The 19696-nt window shown below is 47.5% G+C and overlaps 1 protein-coding gene across 4 annotated transcripts in view; it reads left to right on the forward strand.

The window, feature by feature from the left end:
* LOC147688908 (peroxisomal carnitine O-octanoyltransferase-like) overlaps positions 1–19696 on the forward strand; it is a 407404-nt gene that overhangs the window by 107520 nt on the left and 280188 nt on the right. Inside the window, exon 1 of one of the 4 annotated variants that reach the window (XM_086941807.1) lies at positions 18249–18278. The exons of the other annotated variants lie outside the window; for them this stretch is intronic. The gene's annotated coding sequence lies outside the window, so the exon portion shown is untranslated. Of the gene's footprint in view, positions 1–18248; positions 18279–19696 lie in introns of those variants that run through there. 4 annotated transcript variants of the gene reach the window in all.

Raw genomic sequence — 19696 nt, forward strand, 5'->3', positions numbered from 1 at the left:
TCTCTTTGGAGGGGTAACGAAATCCCCGCTCGGCAAGGGTGCTGCTCTCTGCCGCACAGGCCAGCCTGATGTTATGTTATGTTATGTTATCGGGCATTTTTATAGCGCTCGGCTACTCTAAAAGAGTGTCCCGGCGCTTTTCACAGGCAGCTTGCAGTGTAAGAACAACATAACAGGTAAAAACAGACCCCAAAAGAAAAGGAAAAAGAAAACCATCTAAACAGAGAGATTAAAAAGCCACGTCTTCAAATTCTTCCTGAATTGAAGCAGGTTGGGGGTGCTACGCAGTGCCAATGGAAGCGAATTCCACAACTGGGAGGCCTTAAGGCTGAAAGAGCGCCCCCCAGTGCGTGCCTTCCTCACGCGTGGAACCACAGCAGTAAAAAGGGATTCTGAACGCAGTGAGCGAGCCGGGCGATAGAAAACTAATCTTTTTTTCAGATATCCAGCACCTGAGCCAAAAAGAGCCTTGTGCATCAGGGTCATAGATTTGAAGACAATCCGCTTCCGAATAGGAAGCCAGTGGAGCGTCTGCAGCAACACAGAAGCCCGTGCTCGTCTATGCAGACCGAAAATTACCCGGGCTGCCGAGTTCTGTGCCACCTGCAGACGCTGGACTAAGTAATCCGGAAGGCCTAGAAAAAGGGCATTGGCGTAATCAAGCCTAGACCCGATAAGCGCCTGCACCGTAATCCGTCTGTGCTCCGCAGACAGTAAGGGAAGAAACTTGCGGAGCATTCTGAGGATACCGAAGCAGGTGCCGGACAGGCCAAGGATGTGCGCTCTCAGAGAAAGTTTGTTGTCGAGCTTAACACCCAGGTTCTTGGCAACCAAGGATGATTGTGCCGGAGGGCACATGGCGGCCGGCCACCACTGCCGCCACTCGGGATCGGAGGCACAGCCAAAGAATAGAACCTCCGACTTGCTGGAGTTGGCCTTCAGACAGTTTAGCTGAAACCAGCTGAAAACCCTGTCCAAGCAGTCCCGGATTCTCTCCCCATCAAATGTCTGATCTTTTTCACAAGTGAAGAGGAGTTGTGTGTCGTCAGCGTAGGACACGATCTGGGCTCCGTAAGCCTCAACCACAGCCGCCAGAGGGGACATAAAGATGTTGAATAATGTCGGGCTCAACACAGAGCCCTGTGGAACCCCAACACCCAATGGCGGCATCTCGGCTGAGCTCTGGGATACCCAGACCGTCTGGCGGCGGCCTTCCAGGAAAGATGTAAACCAACTGAGCACCGTCCCCCTTAGGCCGATGTCATAGAGCCTGGCGAGCAGCGCCTTATGGGGGACGGTGTCGAAAGCCGCCGACAGGTCCAACATGACTAACATGGCCTTGCCACCCCCATCCAAGGTCTCCCTGATGATCTCAGAGACCTCCACCAGCGCAGTTTCCGTACTGAAATTCGGACGGAAACCGGATTGGGATGGGTGGAGCAGATTGTTAGACTCCAAGAAGTTCGACAAGACGCCATGAACATGTTTCTCGGTGATCTTGGCCAAGGCCGGGAGAAGTGAAATTGGCCTGTAATTGGCCAAGACCTCGGCATCAAGACCAGGCTTTTTCAGGAGGGGGATCACCATCGCCCTCTTCCAGGAGCGTGGGACAATCCCCTCGCTCAAGGAGGCATTGAGGATCGGATTAACCAGGGGATTCACCACTGCCGCCATCCCAGCCAAAAACTTGGCGGGGCAGGGGTCAAGTGGGGATCCAGATCTAAGACTGGCTAACAGAGTCCGGGACATGTCACTGGAGACAGATGGAAAGTCCTCCAGGATAGCCACAGGCGTGGCCGGTGTTCCAAATCCTGCCCCGGGATCACAACAAGCCTCCACCGTGCTCTCCAAAAAGGAGGCCTGAATAGCCTTAATCTTGTCTGTGAAAAAGGTGGCAAGATCACGCGCCCACGCATCGGGTGACACAGGCGGGGGTGAATAAGAGGAGGGAGACGTGAACTCCTTCACAATCGTGAAGATCTCCTTGCAGGAGTTCGCTGATGCCTCAATCCTCCTGGCGAGGTATTCCCGTTTGGCAACAAGAATATCGCGATGATAGGCCTTCACCGCCGACCGGTAGGCAAGTTTGGCCTCCCCGTCGTATTGATGGCGCCAGGCCCGCTCAGCAACCTTACATAGGCTGCGAGCCATACGTAACGCCTCTGTGAACCAGGGCGCAGATTGCCGTTTCACCGAGGACCGGGGGGTTACCCTAGGAGCAAGGTCGTCCAACCTCTCAGTCAGCCATTGCTGCAAGGCCTCCGTGTCTCTTTCCGGATCTCCCGAGAGAGAGCAGGGGTGTTCCGTGAGCGCCTGCTCTAACATGGCTGGCGTCACTCTATGTAAAGCTCTCGAGGCCGATCTGGGCACCAAGGGGGCGCCGATGTCAGACCGTCCCATCTCTAACACAGAGAACCCAATCAGCTTATGGTCCGACCAGAGCACAGGGCGCGTTTCAATGTCGACGATAGGGACAGAGGAGAACACTTGATCAAGGGTATGCCCTTTCTCATGTGTAGGCCCCGACACAAACGGTGCCAGACCGAGCGGTGATGTGATATCCAGCAATTTTGCCCCATCCGAATCGTCCATGACATCTAGATGAAAATTGAAATCGCCTGCCAGCAAACAGTGCTGTGCAGACAGCGCCAGCTCCGAGATGGCTGTCTGTAAGTCCCCCCAAAAAGAGCCCACCGGACCAGGAGCCCTGTAAACTAACAGACCCTTGAGCGCTTGGCTCGGAGACAGTTTAAGCATAAAAGCGAGGGACTCAGAGCCCCCAATGGAATTCACGGGAAGAATAGAGCAAGCAACGTTCTTCCTAACCACCACCGCTACTCCGCCCCCCCTGCCCTTTGCTCTGTCTTGGCGAAAGATGTTATAGGTTGGAGGGATCGCAGTGAAGACGTCCGGGTTGGACGCCTCTCCTAGCCAGGTTTCGGTCAGGAGTAGACAGAGAGGATTATCCCTGACCAACAGATCATAAATGTGCAGGGCATGTTTTCCCAGCGACCTTGTATTGAGTAACAGACACAGATGCTTTGCATGCACCTCGGCCCCCATAGAGGCGGTGCCCAGCGTCCTTGTGGGCGACCAGCCGCAGGCCAGACAGTGTCGCTTACCCTTGTACCGACCAGGGAAGACTGAGTGGCATAGGCAGGATGAAGTGTGCAAGGCGCGGAGCGCCGCCGAAGAATAGTGGATCATCCTCGTCTGACCAGGGTCCCCCGCCGCCCCGGCGCCTCCGGGACGCTGACGGGCGCAGACGGGCAGGACTCCGGCAAGACTCAGGCTAAGCGAAGGCGTCCACCTGCGCGTCCCGCTGCGCGTGGGGAGCGACTTTAAATAGGCTCTCCAGTGAGCCCTTGGCGCGCGCGACCAATCCAAAATGGCGGCCGTCGCCGAACAAACAATCCCCAAACCAAAATGGCGCGAGAAAAGGAGCCCAGGAACCCGGACCCACCAAAGTGGTGGTGCTTTTGAGGCACAGAGGTGCACGTTTTAAATGCGGTAAGGGGAGCGGGGCGCTAGCTGCAAATAGCGGATTTTAAAAGCAGGGGTAATTTCAAAAGCAAGCAGTAACACAAATACCAAAACGAGGAGAGCTTAAAATAACACAGCGCTGGAACAGCGCAATCGCTGCAATGTGCTAGATGGTCAAGAGCGACGCCCCTCAAAGGACCGCCTTAAATAGGCTCTCCAGTGAGCCCTTGGCGCGCGCGACCAATCCAAAATGGCGGCCGTCGCCGAACAAACAATCCCCAAACCAAAATGGCGCGAGAAAAGGAGCCCAGGAACCCGGACCCACCAAAGTGGTGGTGCTTTTGAGGCACAGAGGTGCACGTTTTAAATGCGGTAAGGGGTTTTAAATGGGCCTGGGGGATCAGGAAACCTCTCATTTATGCGGGCCTCTAATTCATCAACCTTCCCCAACTTCTTATTAATATCAACCATTTCACGCATCATGGCCTGCATCATCGCCTCCATGCTAGACCCTCCTTTACCACCCTTCGGCCCGGCATGATTAGCACGCCACTGCCCTACATTCCTAGTGTTACGACTCGGGTGACCGTGCACTTTGTACCTTCACCAGCTGGAGGATTCACAGGGGGCTATAAGCACCATGCAACTGTAACCGCAACGCCCCGGCTTCTCCGGTTTGTCAGGGGTGAGTAAACTCTAACGTAGACCCACCCGGCTGCTACCAGAGGCAATGAAATGCAAGCCCCCCGCTCTCCTCTTACCGATCCAGTCCTGCATCTTCCACTGCCGGTATCGGGTTTGCGACCAGGTCCGCCGTCCCCCACTCCGGGCTCATCGTGTACAAGATGCTGCGGCTTTTATTGTAAACCCACAAAATTGCGATTGCCTGAAATAGAATTTTTTTTTAATATTTGGGAGTAGCTAGCTAAAACAGTTGCTGAAAATAAAACTGAAGATAGTGGCACCCTGGAATGGAGGATGGATCAAACCTATGTTGAGCACCCCCATGCAAAACGTGGCTGTTTAATTAAACTAAACCATAGCACCACTTGTAATTACACACATATTGCTAAAACGATGTATTCACAGCAACACTTGTAATTATAAACACACTGCTAAAATTATGTATCCTCACTCAGGTCTCCCATCCAGGCCCTGCCCTAGTCGACCCTGCTTCGCCCACCACAAGAAAATCGATCGCGAGGACTGTCTATATGCAATCAGTCTGTCCCTGGCCCAGTGCATCATGGGAACAGGGCAGACTAAACTACCAAGCCAATTCTTCACCAGGTCCGACCTGTTCTCCCGCCCGTTTATGCAGCAGGAAAGGCAGGGGTTAGCCGTGTAAAACCCCTCAAGGCCGAGCGCAGTGCCAGCTCCGGGGTAAAGATCCCTAGCCCTCTTTTAGCCCGCCGACTGGCTTACACCCAAGCAGCAGCAGCAGGCAAAAGTCGTCCGCACTGCTCGTCTCCACCTGCACCCGCCCGACAAATACCTTCTCCAGACGCCGGGAAACGGACGCAGGAAGCGCTTTCCCTCTTAACCTGGAGCACTATTTCGACCGAAACCCCTTTTCCTCCTGTGAATCAATGCTCCACAAGGTTGCTGCCGCCTTTGAGGGACGATCGCCGAACGGATCCAGACACCGCGCCTCCTAGAAGACAAACAGAAAATATTAGTAAAAAACAAGAAGCCCCGAGCGCGGGGCACCACCAGTGTGGGGGAGCGTCCAGGCAACAAGGAGTCCCCTGGACGCTCCCCGCTTCTTTATCCACGAGGGACCCAGGGGGGAGGGCGGCACGCCCCCACCTCCCGGCCCCTCCTGCAGCCCGCCCCCTGACCCGGATGTCGCTTAATGCCATCCGGGTCAGGGAGGGCGCCGACCAGTCGGTGGTAGGGCGCGCCCCAGAGGACACGCCCCACCACCGAGAGGTATTGAAAGAGAGGAGCGGTCGCCACACCGCCATGCAGGCGGGGGGGCCAAGAGCCCCCCCTTTTCCAAATGTGTCCTTCGCTGGTTGTGGGGTGCAGAGAAAGAGGAATCAGGCCGTCCCATAGCACTGTCTTTGCCTCTGAACTTCAGCAGCCAATAAACTGACAGTTAAGTTTACAGAAGGTTTACCGCCACAAATCAGAGAAAATTGCTTGTAAGTCGAATTGTGTGTCCACTCCAACAGGAACTTTCATGGGTGAATCTACGAAGCAGCGACACATTTGATTCTAAAGGCGCTAAAAGTATGGCTAATTGACAGTATTTATTGATTTAATTTTTAACAAAATTAAACCTTGAGGCACAGGATATCGTGGAGCTCAATAAATAAACATACCTAAAAAACAACAGATTGTCTCACTGTGGGATGCCACTCATGAGGAAACCTTCAGAGGGCTGTGAGGTGGTTGTACATGTTTTTCGGAGGCTTCGGGCACAGGAATGTAGAATCACTAAAATGTGTCCTTCGCTGGTTGTGGGGCGCAGAGAAAGAGGAATCCGGCCGTCCCATAGCACTGTCTTTGCCTCTGAACTTCAGCAGCCAATAAACTGACAGTTAAGTTTAGAGAAGTTTTACCGCCACAAATCAGAGAAAATTGCTTGTAAGTCGAATTGTGTGTCCACTCCAACAGGAACTTTCATGGAGCAGGATTTTCCGTATTTCAGTCTATAGATGTACTCCTTAAATAACCCTGCAGCTGGTCTTATGGACCTCTGTTTGTCGACAAGGAAAAGTATAACAGAGCAATCATCTACATATAAACGTATTCGCAATAAATAGCTAAAGACTTTTTATTTAGTCAATAAGGAGAACTTGCGTAAGTTATAGAATTTTATTATCAATTGTTTGTTTTTCATTATATTTTTAATAAGTATTAATGTTTTAAGTGTCCGCATTAAAAGTTAATGTAATCCAATAATCAATATTTCAGTAAAAGAAAGAATGCAATATGGCTTAAAATTATACTTAATATTTTAATAATACATCACATGTGTACCGTAAAGGAAATACCCTAATTTGAATTAAATTGGAATAAAATAGAACAATGGGTCAGTTCAGATACCCAATAAAAAATTCTGATGAGAGAATAGATGCATAAGCATTAACCCTTTTCAGTGTCAAGCCGGTAAGTATTATAAGCTATAAATCAGCAGACACCAAAAAAGTTGGCTAAGTAGCGTCTCGTTTAGAGAGATATAAAGAAACTCAAAGATGAGTCTCCAGCAGTGAGAGAAGCCCCCTCTAGGACAAAATCTCAAAGGAAAAAGCGATATTTTGCTCTAGGAACACGCACCAATATAAACACAATATTCTAAGGGATATAATGTTTCTTTTCATCTTCAGCAACATCCAATAGGATGTAGTAAGCTCCAGGGAGGCGGTGAACTCCCCATCTTCTCACATCTACACAACGGTCTACAGACGCTAGTCTTTGAAAAGATAATTTGCCACATTGTGCGGTTCGAGCAGGTCTTCCCATGAATCACCCTTCCTGTTTTATCCTCTCCTCCTGGTGAAAACCTCACTATCAATTGTCTAATACAAAACAAGTGCCTATTCACCAACTAACAGGAGGCTTCTGGAAAAGTACAATATGTGCAGCAAAGGAGAAAAACATTTTATGCAAACAATAATCAAACACTTTTATAGAGAAAGATCTATGCCCTACTATTATTAAAAAGGTAATAGCCACAGTCTTTTATGAATTAGCGCAGGAAAACCTCCTCAAAAATATGGAAGGGAAACCACTGATCACTGCCTTTTTGCCTTTGTGTGTCTCAACGCCACCTCCTGTTTATTTAGAGCAGCCTTGCGGGGGATGTGCGCGCTCCTTGTTATGTGGGTTCTGTGCCGACACTGTAAAATATCTATTGTGCTTCCCAACTGGGTACCAACCAAACCTTACTATGATCCCCTGTCCGTGTGACAACAAATCAGGTCAAACTATGTTACATTTTCTATTGTTTTGCAAATGTTATGAATTATATACAAAGGTATTCCTAATTCCGATTTTTAAAGGTAAATTGTTATACCTGCTGCTCAGCCAGTGTGACTGGGGTTGTAGAATGTTGATGTGGTGATGTTGTGGAATGTTGGATGAGTGAGAGAGTCAGTTAGAGAATGGGCTGAGCAGCAGGAAGGCTGCTCCTGGTGGGGCTCTTCATGATAACAACTTTGTAGTTTTTTTTTGTTCCACCCTTAACCCCTTCAGCGCGGCGCGAATTTTCGCGCTGTGCTGAGGGTTCTAAGGTTCTAACGGGCTCATGACGGAACGGTTCCGTCATCAGCACAGCTCACCCGTAGCTGATGACGGAACCGTTCTGTCATCAGCATGGAAGGGGTTAATATGGGTTAGGGGTGAAGGGCAGTTTTCAGCCAAGGTGTTCCATCCTGCCTTAGCGGTTAAGGGTGAAGGGCAGAACTTAAGCCAAAGTGTTCCACCTTTCCCGATGGTTTTTCTTTTGCTAAGGGCGGTTCTCTACCGCACCTCTGGTGATTGGTTCCTTGAGTGCAGTCTTGTATGTCAGCCTGGCCAGCTGGAATGTTTGTGGCATTTAGGGTTTGGTAGAGGAGTTGTGGTGTGGTAGAGTATATGTTTTTGTTGATTGAAAGGGAGAAGATGAGTGAGGCTTGTTTGTTTTATTGTTTTCTCTGTCCTGATTGGCATGCATGTGGTAGAGTGTGTGTTCATAGCGTCTGGTTTACCATTAGTTAACACAGTAACATGTTTGTATTTAACAGGTTACTTGCATGCATTCCGTTTTACATGTACATCTTTATTTCTTGTATCTTCTGTGGTCTGCATGCATGGTCTTTTCCATTTATTATATTACATGCATGTTTTTACAGTAGTGTACCATCCTTATTTGTAATTTGGTGATATGTTGCTTACTCAGTCATGCAGCATGTGCGTGATTTTTTTCCACCTGAGATTTCCATGCACCTTTTATTGTCTTGCATGCTATTGTGTAAACATGCATGCAAGAGTCTCTAATGTTTTTCTAGCTTTTGTATGCACGTTTTCTTTCCTCTCGTTTTGTTATTTGGTGGACATGCATGGGGTAAATTCTATTGTTATTCTGACATTTGTAAAGAAAAGAGATATGTTATACCTGCTGCTCAGCCAGTGTGACTGTGGTGGTGGAATGTTGGTATGGTGATGCTGTGGAATGTTGGATGAGTGAGAGAGTCATTTGGAGAATGGGCTGAGTAGCGGGAAGGCTGCTCCTGGTGGGGCTCTTCATTATAACATCCTAATAAACATCCTTCCTTCTCAATCTATCTTGGACTATCGGACTTCTTTTTAATTTACCACAGAAATATAGTGACATCAGACAGGGTAGAGCTATGTTTTCACTTGTTATCCTTCTGTCTGACCATTAAACGTGCCTACATGTAGGTTCATTTTTAAAACATGCAGTTAGGGCATGTAGCGCTTTACTACTTTGATAAATGATGCTGAACTATGCATATATTCAATTACCTGGAAATTTAAACTTGTGATCCTGTAGTATACCTGATATACTATGAAGGCACATGGCACTTTATTTTATTATAACTGATATCTGTAATTTTTACTTGTTGACAATATCTAACTGTGTTTTAAATTGAATGAAATGTTGACTGTGATTTCTATGTTACTTTTGTGGATGGAAAACCTTCTGAATAAAGTGAATTGAATCGAATTGATTGTTTACCTAGGGCATTCAAGGCAGAGTTTCCACCCAGGGCTGTAGCACTACTTATGCCACTCTGTGTGTGAAAATGTCCACATGGCTCCCAGTCTGCCACTGCAGACTGAGGGGGCAGTGGTGACACTGCTAGCTCGACTTTGCCATTTAAACTAATGGCAAAGCCTCATCACCCCCTAGCAATATATGTACGTTTCCCCTAAGGAAGGCCTATTGAACCTTGAGGCCGGGAGCTGTATACTATTAAGTAGGACACATATTTTTTATATATATCTTCACAGCAACACTTCTAAATTATTGTTTTGCTCTGGAAGGGCTAGTATACCCATTTGATAACACAGGGTTCCTGCTAACCCTTCAGCCTGGTTAGCTTAAGAATGGGACTATATAGCTGGGTATAGTAAAGTATCAAATTGATGCCCACATCCAATTTAATGTCCCTATTGAAGAAAGACAACTTTTGGAAAGTTTCCACTCTGTAACCAGTTATCCTGTGGGTACGGTCTTTGGCAAACAGACAGCATTCTGCACTTCTGAGTAGTTGTGTGAACGACTCCCAGGTGTATGAACAATAGCAGCCTGCTACATGTAGAGGTGCTATCTCGCCTTCACAGGAAGCCACTCCGGGTGATAGCCCAAAAGGCGAGCTTCAAAGCTGAAGCTGCCTTTGGTGGGCAAATGGACATTCACAGTCCTGTGGGGCTGCCTTTTGTTAAGTTGTCAGTCTGGAGACCGGAACAGAGAGGGAACACCAGTGCCAAAACTGGTTTTCCTGTGGGCATGCAGCCCACAGCTAACCACACCTCTAGAATGTGCTGCCATGCTCCTGAGATCAGAGGAAGGGTCCCAAAATCTTGAGAAGAGACAGAATAGCGCCTTCTGCTATTGCTAGATGCCACACATAGCTGGGAATTCATCACCAAGAGGAGCGCAACCTGGTAGCCCATTGACTTGTGATTGCATCATTCCCCAGGGCACTTTCTGGGAATAAATATGGCACCCCTTGCACCCTGAAGCTTTGATCCCATCGGAACTGGAACAAGGACCAAACAAACATTGGTATAGCCAATAGGTCTTGCCTTTGGGAACTTATAAGTGTTTAGCCAGAGATATTGACTTTGCCTATGTTCTTTAAGCTGTGCTGTACAGAAGTCTGCAGCATGCTGAAAAGTTATAATAAAGACGTGTCAGAAGCATTTTTGTTAACTTAGACATGACCAAGAAATCGTTATGTAAAACTGAACAACCATATAAAAAAAGTATTAATAATAAATATTGTCTTAAGGATTTTTTTTTGTCCTTTCAATTCTGGCAACTTGTATCTGCCTGGCCCAATAGTTGATTGTTATGGGTTTTTTTATTGTTAGGGGAGGCATAAATAACAGGATGGTGAAGGTCAGTCAGTGAGAGTCCGTCAGTGAAAGAGTCAGTCAGTCAGTGATAGTGAGAGAGTCAGTCAGTTAGAGAGTCAGTCAGTCAGTGTATTTTCTCACAGCAGAGTAAACATAAGGGCTGCAGAAACACCAGGGAGGGCGAGGGTGAGACAGGCAAGGGAGCGAGAGTAGAGCAATGTCAACAAGCGCACACATAACTTGCAGCTGAACCGGATGTTTCATGAACCTATATTAATGTGTGAATAAAGAACCTTACTGCTGCATTGTAGAGTCCAGGCTGGTTACTACTAATCTAATGGGATTTGATAACACTAGCAGCAAAATTAAAGAATTCATGCTATGAAAAAAACAAAAAGGAGAAGAAGAAATAAAGATTTGGGTACTCCTGGGGTGCCTTCAACATCAGAGAGTCTCCTGGTAAAGCAACAAGTTGCCAAATAAAAACAAGCATTTGTCTCGCATTTGCGAAAGTTAGAGCTATTGGCAGTGCAAATGACAATGTATTTTACCTAAGTGCTGTGCAGTGAAGTGGCCTTTGGAGCCATAAAAGTGTTTAGCAAATGCAGTATATTATCTTGGTACTGGGCAGCCAGGGATTGAATAGCTGTACAATTATTATACACTGGGACATGCAGTCAGATACAGTAATATACGCTTGCCCCCTCCCTGCCTCCCCTCCTAAACGTTTATGGAGACATTCCAAGACTTGAGGACCCTTGATGTCTTACTAAAATGTGACTCCTATGGCTCCCTCCCCGGCTGTAGAGGCCATAAAACAATATAATATACATTTGCCTTTTTCTGTCCTGCCTGGTAAACACCATAAAAGGATGCCATCTCCTGAAAGTGTTTCTGCTCACTCACGCTTTGAATTGGGGGCTAGAAATACCTTTGATTTTGTGGGAGGACAAAAATCAGTGCATTATTGCAAAATAATGAAATGAGGAAAGGGCTAGGGCATTAGTCTTTTAAAGACGAGAACCCTCATTCACCCAAAGGTGACATGTTTCATCATTTGGTTCCCTCTTGCACACTATGACCGCAAGGTTCACAGTATCGGCTACAACTTTCCTATAAGAAGAGGGGCTTGAGGTGTTTTTTTTGTAAATCATCCAATGGAAGTCGGAGTAAGGGGCAGAGTGCAGCAGTAAAAAGGTTTGTCTGTCAGGAATTTGTGTATGTATTCCCGACAGGCATAGAAAGAAGACAATTTCACAAACACATAAACATACACTTACGTGAATAAACATAAAATTTTACACTAAACACCCAGGGGCAGATTTACAAGCCCCATGCTCCACTTTTGCGTCACTTTTCCCATGTTAAAAGTGACGGAAAAGTGGCGCAGGGGGCTTGTAAATCTGCCCCCCAGTATATGCACTTCGGTTTCATGGTGGTAATTTTCGGGGGGGGGGAGTGGAGTGAGCAAGAATTGATGGGTCAGTGATGGCTTTATTTTACCAGTATTGATAGTTAAACAGCACAGTCAGCCTGTGTATGCACCTTGAAGAGGTGCTTCTGTGGGCTAACGTATTTGCATTCTGCCCGTGCCGCTGTGTGTGCCGGACCTGTGTGGGCCATCTGATCACTAGGTCTTGCGCTCCTGTCCCAGCTACAGAGCAGCCACTGAATCACCCACCTCAGCTGTCATGGGCTACTAACATAAGGCCAAAAGAAGCCAAAGCCCATCAATCTGGAAAAAGGTTTAAAACAAGCATATGCAATTTATAATGTAAATGATAAAAAAACAAAATACACATTTATTTATTTAGTTACAAGCAGCACATTGTCCTCTACTCCGGCGGACTCAGGCAGGTTCATACAGGCGTGGAGGAGTGGACGTGATGTCCACGGGTGTAGCCTCACGCATTGAAAGAGGTGCTGTTTGTGAACAAATACATTTATAAAACTTAAGCTAGCGCTCAGAAGAGGATACAAGTTAAAATGTGACCGTTATTAAAAGTGGACCGTAACATACCTTAAAAAGTTGCTGATTTTCCATGATCACTGTTAAAGGGTCACACCTTTCTTAGAACGAGTGCCCGCCATCGTACCGGCTGCGCATGTCGTCCTGCCTGCTGTAGTAAACAAGTCGTGGGAAATATAGTGGGGGGAGGGTGATTCATTTGTGTTTTTAATTCACAATGACACCACAGCCCGTGGGGTCACAATAAGTAATGTTAAACCCTTATAAGTGTCCCCGTTTAAAACTCAATCGGACTATTTTCCAAAAGCAACCATTGTGCAAACTCACAAAGAAATGAGGAAAGAACACGTTTGGTTTGCTTTACGTTGTAGGTTGACGGTATCCGTCTGTTATGCAGCTCGGAAAGAGCGTAAAGAGGCCCTGCTGTGGAGAGACCCGAGGAACTTGGAGTTAGATCCTCAAACTGCGCGAGGAGAGTAAACAAGGCACTCTAAGGGGTCCGCAGCGCGCCCCACCCCCAGCCCCTGGGCCGCTCTCGCACATAAAGGGAATGCTAGGTGGGAGGGGGGTTTTAAACGTCCCGAGGCCACGCTTTACAATGTTTGTAAACGCAACGCAGGCATCTGCCGTGCAGGGCCGGGGTCACCCCTCAGCCTCATTCCGGCGCAGGCGAAGAGCGCGAGGCCCCTCTGTAAAGGGAGCGGGTGGAACGGGCTCCCTCCACCCGCCTTGGCCTGCCATAGGCACAGGTGACAAATAGAACTCGGTGCTTATCTCCGGGGGCTGTTGCAGCGCTGCAAAGGTGCAAATCTGGTCGAGTCTGTCGGAATGCCGGAGATAAAAAAAGAGATATCTTTCATAATCAAAGGATGTCTGGAAGCTGGAACCGGCACATGGCGTTTTGATTAGACAGGGGATGTGCGGATGCGGACGGCCAGATTAAAGGGGACTGAATGCAGATATTCAGGACAAGGGAAACCTCTGAACTGGGTAAAAAAAAAAATTGAAGGCAAAGGTGACTGGTTGAACGCCCCAGTGTGGTTGGAGGAGAGTCAGATGAGTGAGGAAAAAATATCCTGCAGACACACTCCACGTGTGCTTCCCAGAGAGACAGGAGATTGGGAAACGCGCGCGCGCGGCCGGCGCCGATCGCTTTCCAGAGCGTGCGCGTGACATCTCCTGTCTCCTGGGAAGCAAACCCGCCAACAATAGTATCGCGCCTGCGCGATGGCATATGGCTTCGCCATATGCATCGCAGGCGCGAGACCTAAAGACTTCAGCTGTGCTTTGCCTCTAGTGTCTTAATCATCATTGTTTGCAATGAGAGAGAAAATAACCTGATTTCTTACACCAGAGTCCCTAGTCATTTTACAAGGTGCAAATTACCTACACCCGAGTACCAACGCGTGGACGCCTTTCTTGGCTGTGCTAGTCCAGTAATTGCTCTGCCCTCAAATCTGCCAGGGGTTGTTTAGAGACTCAGCATTCCTGCTGCTGGATGGAGCTTATGCAGGGAGGGGCAGGAAAGACAGATTATGGGACATTGGTAGAAAGGAAGCAGAGTGTTCTTTCTACTGTGGTCATGTACATTAAAGTGCCCAAAATGCTCAAAAAAGAGGAAAAGATATCTCCAGGAGTCCTTTGGTCAAAATTACAACGCTGTTGTGAACTACGAAGCAATCAAGCGTGTTTGCAAGCTGGGTTGCAGTGTTGTGAAGTTTACAGCTGAGTAAACATGAGAGCTGTAGAAAAACAAGGGAGAGCGAGGGTGAGACAGGCATTGGAGGACCAAGTACGCGCGGCCACGCTAATCGAAAACCGATGGCCCCTGTGCGCCACTGCTCGCTCCAGCAACGTGGATGTCACCACAAGCACGAGTGCTTGAAAAGAGCAGACTGATTTCTAAAGGTTACTCCTAGAGCAGAGCATGCGCTGCTCTAGGCTCACCCTAAAACGGACTGCCTCTGGACTACACAAAGTGAGACTGGACCATCTTCTGGATTGCACCTGCTGCAATTTGGGCTAGTGAAGAGAGAACTGTGCCTGTGTCTCCTGGCTTCCTGAAAAGTTGTTCCCCAGGCCAAAGCAGTGACTCAAAGTAATAGTGGACTGACCCCCCTGGAACCAGCACCAGGGTCAGCACAGTTGCTGTAGCCCACATCAGCAAGTTGATAACCACTGCAAAGTTACCACGACACCCCTGGTCTCTCTGTATCTGGAGAAGAACCATCAAGAGACTGACATCACCTGGCAAGTGATTGAACAAGTCACTCTACCACTTAGAGGCGGCAACATAAAACTCCTCCTAAACAGGTGTGAGTGCAAATGGATGACACTATGTGACTCTGTCAATAACGGACTAAATACCATTGATAAATGGAATAGCACCATTGCCATCTGACCCTTACCCGTTCTTCTCAACGTCTCTGGATTTTATCGTGTGCCCTAATGGCTCTGTCCCCTACTCACCCCACCATAAGAGGACATTCTAATTGAGGTCCCACCATTGTGGTCCCCTTCAACATATGCCGCCATCCAAGCCTACCCCATTCATATTGGTCCCTCCCTCTTTTAGCTCCCCTCTCCTACACCTATTGATTATATACCATGCAAATCATAGTAGCTAACCCTTCTTGGTTAGACTCATGTACTAATTTCCCCCACTTTCTCTACCCTACAACAATGGTTTTCTACCCTCCTAATTAATCATTTGGGTCTCTTTCCTCTCTAACAAACTGTCCCCTATTCACACTGGGACAATGCTATTAACTAGTTAATGCTATCGGCCAGTTCCCTTGCCAATTCTGTCAGCATTGTACAACATCTGTACTGTCTCTAATGTAAATAACAATATGCATGTACAGCGTTTTAATTGTATACACATGTTTTGTATAATCATGTTGTAAGCGGGGGTGAGGGGCTGGGAACACTGTCTATGTGTGGAACAGGCGCCGCAACAGGAAGAGGCTGACCAGAATATCGGATTAGACTTGGCTTTATTTTTAGAGTTCGTCTTGTCCTGTAAGTTAGTCTTTCTTTCGCGAACTCCTGGTTATCCGTGGTGGGGCCGTCTTTCTCCAGGGTTCTGGGCACGTGTTGTTCTCTCGGGACCGCCTGAGCAAGCCACACTCCTCCCTCGGGAGTGTGGCACGGCGGAACACAGGGTCGTTGGCCTCCTGGCTCTCCTCCGCACTCTGGTAATCCGGTCCTTCCGTCCTCTTCGTTCTTCTCCGTAGGGTTCTCCTCGCCTTCTCCTCTCGAGCCGTCGGTGACGTCACACGCCACGTACAGGGCTTCCCCCGTTTTCAACCATCCTGATGCGTCCACGTCAGAGGTAGGCGTGGCTTCGTCTCCATCGTCGTACGCCCAGTTAAAGGAGCCTGCGGATGTTTCCTCGTACAATTCCTGTCGTGGTTTCCAGTCATCCCTCGGTGATTCCGACTGTAGGGCAGAAGGGGAGGCATCATCAGGTGTCCACCAGTCTTCCCGGCCACCCGTCCCGACCCGGTTACACTTGTCTAACTTTCAAAACGTATTGCCAGGCTGCATGTCAATATTCTCTATACGTATTGCCGGCTCTGTTTCTCGCAATGCTTTACATATGCACAGTTCAACTCTGGATCTGATTCACATGTAACTGTATGCACATTGAATGTTGCCATCTCGCTACAAGCACGCACATATCATTCAGCCCGCTTAGTTCCCTCCGACCCGCTCAGATGGCACCACCCATCTTTACACGTCGGTTCCTCCTCCCCCCTACACGTGACCCGGCCACTCCCCCCGGAACCGCTTTCAACCACACACAGTTGCCGGCGTCTCCAACGCAACTTGGATTGATTCCGCAACAGACACTGTCAGAGGTACGTGCCCGGCTGCTGCTCCCGACCGACCGTAGTCGCGTTTGGACACTCTTACGGGATTGCTCACACTATCCTTTTCCTTCTCAGATTGACTCTGTCTCCCAACGATCACCCCTGGATCGACGCCCCCACAACGTCATACAGGACTTCTTTGAAATCACGGATCGTATCTAGCTGGATCGGAGCCCCGGTCTCCGACAGCCCGAGACTCCCTTGCTATCATATCCTCCAGGTGAGCCCGATAGTCTTGCCCTGTCCAGCCCACCTTCCCCCGTACACCCTAGATACAGACCTTAACTGTGCCAATGCCGCTTTTCCTCCTTCTAGATTAATTTCACCTCACGGTGATCATTGGTGGATCGCTGCTCAGATTCTCACCAGACGGGACCACCTTGAATCGTACCACTTCACTCAGTCCACAGGACCCTCCGAAGCATTCCCCTACATATCTAACGACCAAGTTGAGCCTCCAAACCAACCCTGCAGCACACCGGGCTTCTACGCCACTGTTTTTGCCCCCTACCCCGACCATCGTTGGCCTTTAGGCACGTGCCCCGCGCAACCCTCCTCTAGCTCCTGCTACTGCATACGTAACATGCCCTTCTTGACCTGTTAAACCCCTCGCCACATAGGGTCACTGGCTTTGCCCCCTATCCCGACCATTGCTGGCCTTCTCGCACATATCTCGCGCAGCCCTCCCCTGTTACTTATTACGGCGTACTTTACATGCCTTTCTTGGCCTGTCAAACCCTTCGCCACACAGGACCTTGCGCTGCTTCTCTTCCCCCCTCCACCATACCCCGTACGCCGACCTACCCGGATGCAAACCCTCTTGCACGGCCTATCCGCCTCAGCGTATCACTCGTGCCATGTAGATCGATCACCTCATCTCTACCAGTTAGTCTCTACTCGTGGATCTACCAACCATACCTGTACCCCTAACGTTCTAACCACATCGCCAGTCCCCGCCCAACCCCATTCACCTTCCGACGTGCACCGCTCGCGTTGCCCCCCCTTTGTTTCTATCCCTCTAACCACCCTCCCTTATCCCCCTGTACAGCACTCATTCAATCAACCCAGTCCTGATGAAGATCCCGAGTTAAGAGGATCGAAACGCCGTCCACCACGCAGCGCAAACAATGGCCCGATCATACAATGTGGTTCATCTAGAACAAATTAGACCACAATTCAGCTGGAACCATATTGTTTTTAATCACTGTATATATTCTTGCACTAGTCACCTTGCGCCGTCCGTACCCTGCACATTGTCACTTGCGTCACAACCGCGCACATCACTTGCACCCTTAGAACACCAAGTACAATTTGGGTTGTCCTAATTTATTTGCTTACAGTGCTGCTACAACTGTAATTTTTCGTTTTTGTTTTGGATGAACATGATGCCATGTGCACATTTGTAACTACGTACGAGTCTCCTTTTTCCTCTTTGATAATGTTTTTAACATATCTACTGTAATTGCCTTGAAATAATACCAGTTGGGATACCATATGTTCATAATATACTACTTACCCCAATCCCAACGAGGTTGATGGGTTTTTGCTCCTGTAGAACAAGAATACAATACACAGCAGACTTCACACACGTGAATGCCTCCTCAGACTTTCTGTACTACTCAAAGCCTCCTTTCTCTTGATGAGCTTTCTTAACGGGGCACAACACTTGCAAAATTCGGCACAAATTTCGGGCAAATTTCTGAAGTGGTATGAATTATCACAGTTTTTCTTATTGATATGCGCAGGTGCCTTTGTAATAGATTGAGATAGATTCCTCTTGAGTTTCTCCTCTTCATATTTCAATGTATGCCCCAGATAAGTTACTTTTGAATCTGAAAGTTTATATTTTTAATGTTCTACTTTAATTTCTACCTGTTCCAGAATTCCCATAACCTTGAACAGCCTTCTGACTTAAGGTATTTGATTTTTTTAAAATAATTTTATAAGCATTCATGACACAGGTAAAAGTGGTTTATGCAAGCTGAAACTCCCTCCGGAGTAGGACCAGCAATCTGGAAGGTCGAATTCTTCCTCAATGTTGAGGAACGTGTTCAGGACCGCAAGCAAGAATCAGCTTAGGCACACAATTGAGTGACCTTGTTTTGCTCTCTTTGGCGGTGAGCGCCACAATGAAATCAATGCATGAAGAGGTGAGCAGTTCCATTTCTGCTTCTTATACTGTCTTATGCACACTTACCACCATGTCCTAGGGATGTTTAGGATAGGCCACTCAATGATAATGATTCCCTGTGTACCAACAGGAAAAAGAAAATACATTTCCCTCAGCATAAATATGCGTCTGAAGCATCTCATAGAGATGATGATCAGGTGCCCTTAGGTGCAGCCTACAAATCTTTCCAGACTCCAATTCCAAAGTTGAAAGGGAGAGTAGTTTCCTTCCTTTTGAACCCTTTTTGTACAAACAAGCTGCAGCACCTACCTTCATAGAGTCTTCTGCTGAGGGAACTTCATTTGAGGTGTTACCTTTACCCTTAGAGGTTTCAGCTTCTATGGGAGGTATTGAAGGAGCGATTTAGGATTTAGTATTCAATGGGACAACCTTACTTTGATCCAAGAGTTAGTATGCACCAGGATCATACAAATGGGTCATCTATCCTAGCATTTCAGAGTTAATAGTGAGACAAATAAGGTGCCCCATTTATAAAACGAATAGAAACCAGGTAAGGTCTGAATGCCTAAAATCTTTATCAGCAGCTTCTGATGTCGACCCACTATGGTAGCTTTACTGTGTTAAGAAAGGAAAGAATCTAAAGAAATGGATTAAAAAAATTGTGTTCTCCTATCACTGCACTGTCCGTTCCAGTAGTACAGTTTGCATTGTGAAATGTTTCTTATCTTAATAAATGACTCACGTTTTATGCTGATGTATCTTGAAGGGAGAAAGTTGTTAATTAAGTTCAGCAATTTGAATGGTGTAATCATTGGACTTCGGACCCATCATAACAGTTTAAATAGCACTGCCAGATCTTTTCTAGTTCCTTAGGATTACATTCTAATCATTTTGACTAATCTAGTTAATTTAATTACGTTGTTCTGATATCAATGGAGCATATGGTAATACCCATTTGTTACATATTTCCGTTCTGATTAAGAGGGTTAAACAGAACATAAATAATTCTCTTCTAAAAGTGTGTGGGATATGTATTTAATGAGAGGTAACTTCCAAAAAGTATTAACATTTGCTTTACCTTGATCTAATGTACAAAGATTGGAGATAACATGTTGCTTACTTCTTCCCAAATTTGCAACAGTACTGGGCAAATGATGAACTTAATGTTCATCATTTACCCCAGGTATATAATACCTTGTATGT

Source organism: Lissotriton vulgaris, chromosome 10 (genome assembly GCF_964263255.1).
Source record: "Lissotriton vulgaris chromosome 10, aLisVul1.2, whole genome shotgun sequence".
Lineage (NCBI taxonomy): Eukaryota > Metazoa > Chordata > Amphibia > Caudata > Salamandridae > Lissotriton > Lissotriton vulgaris.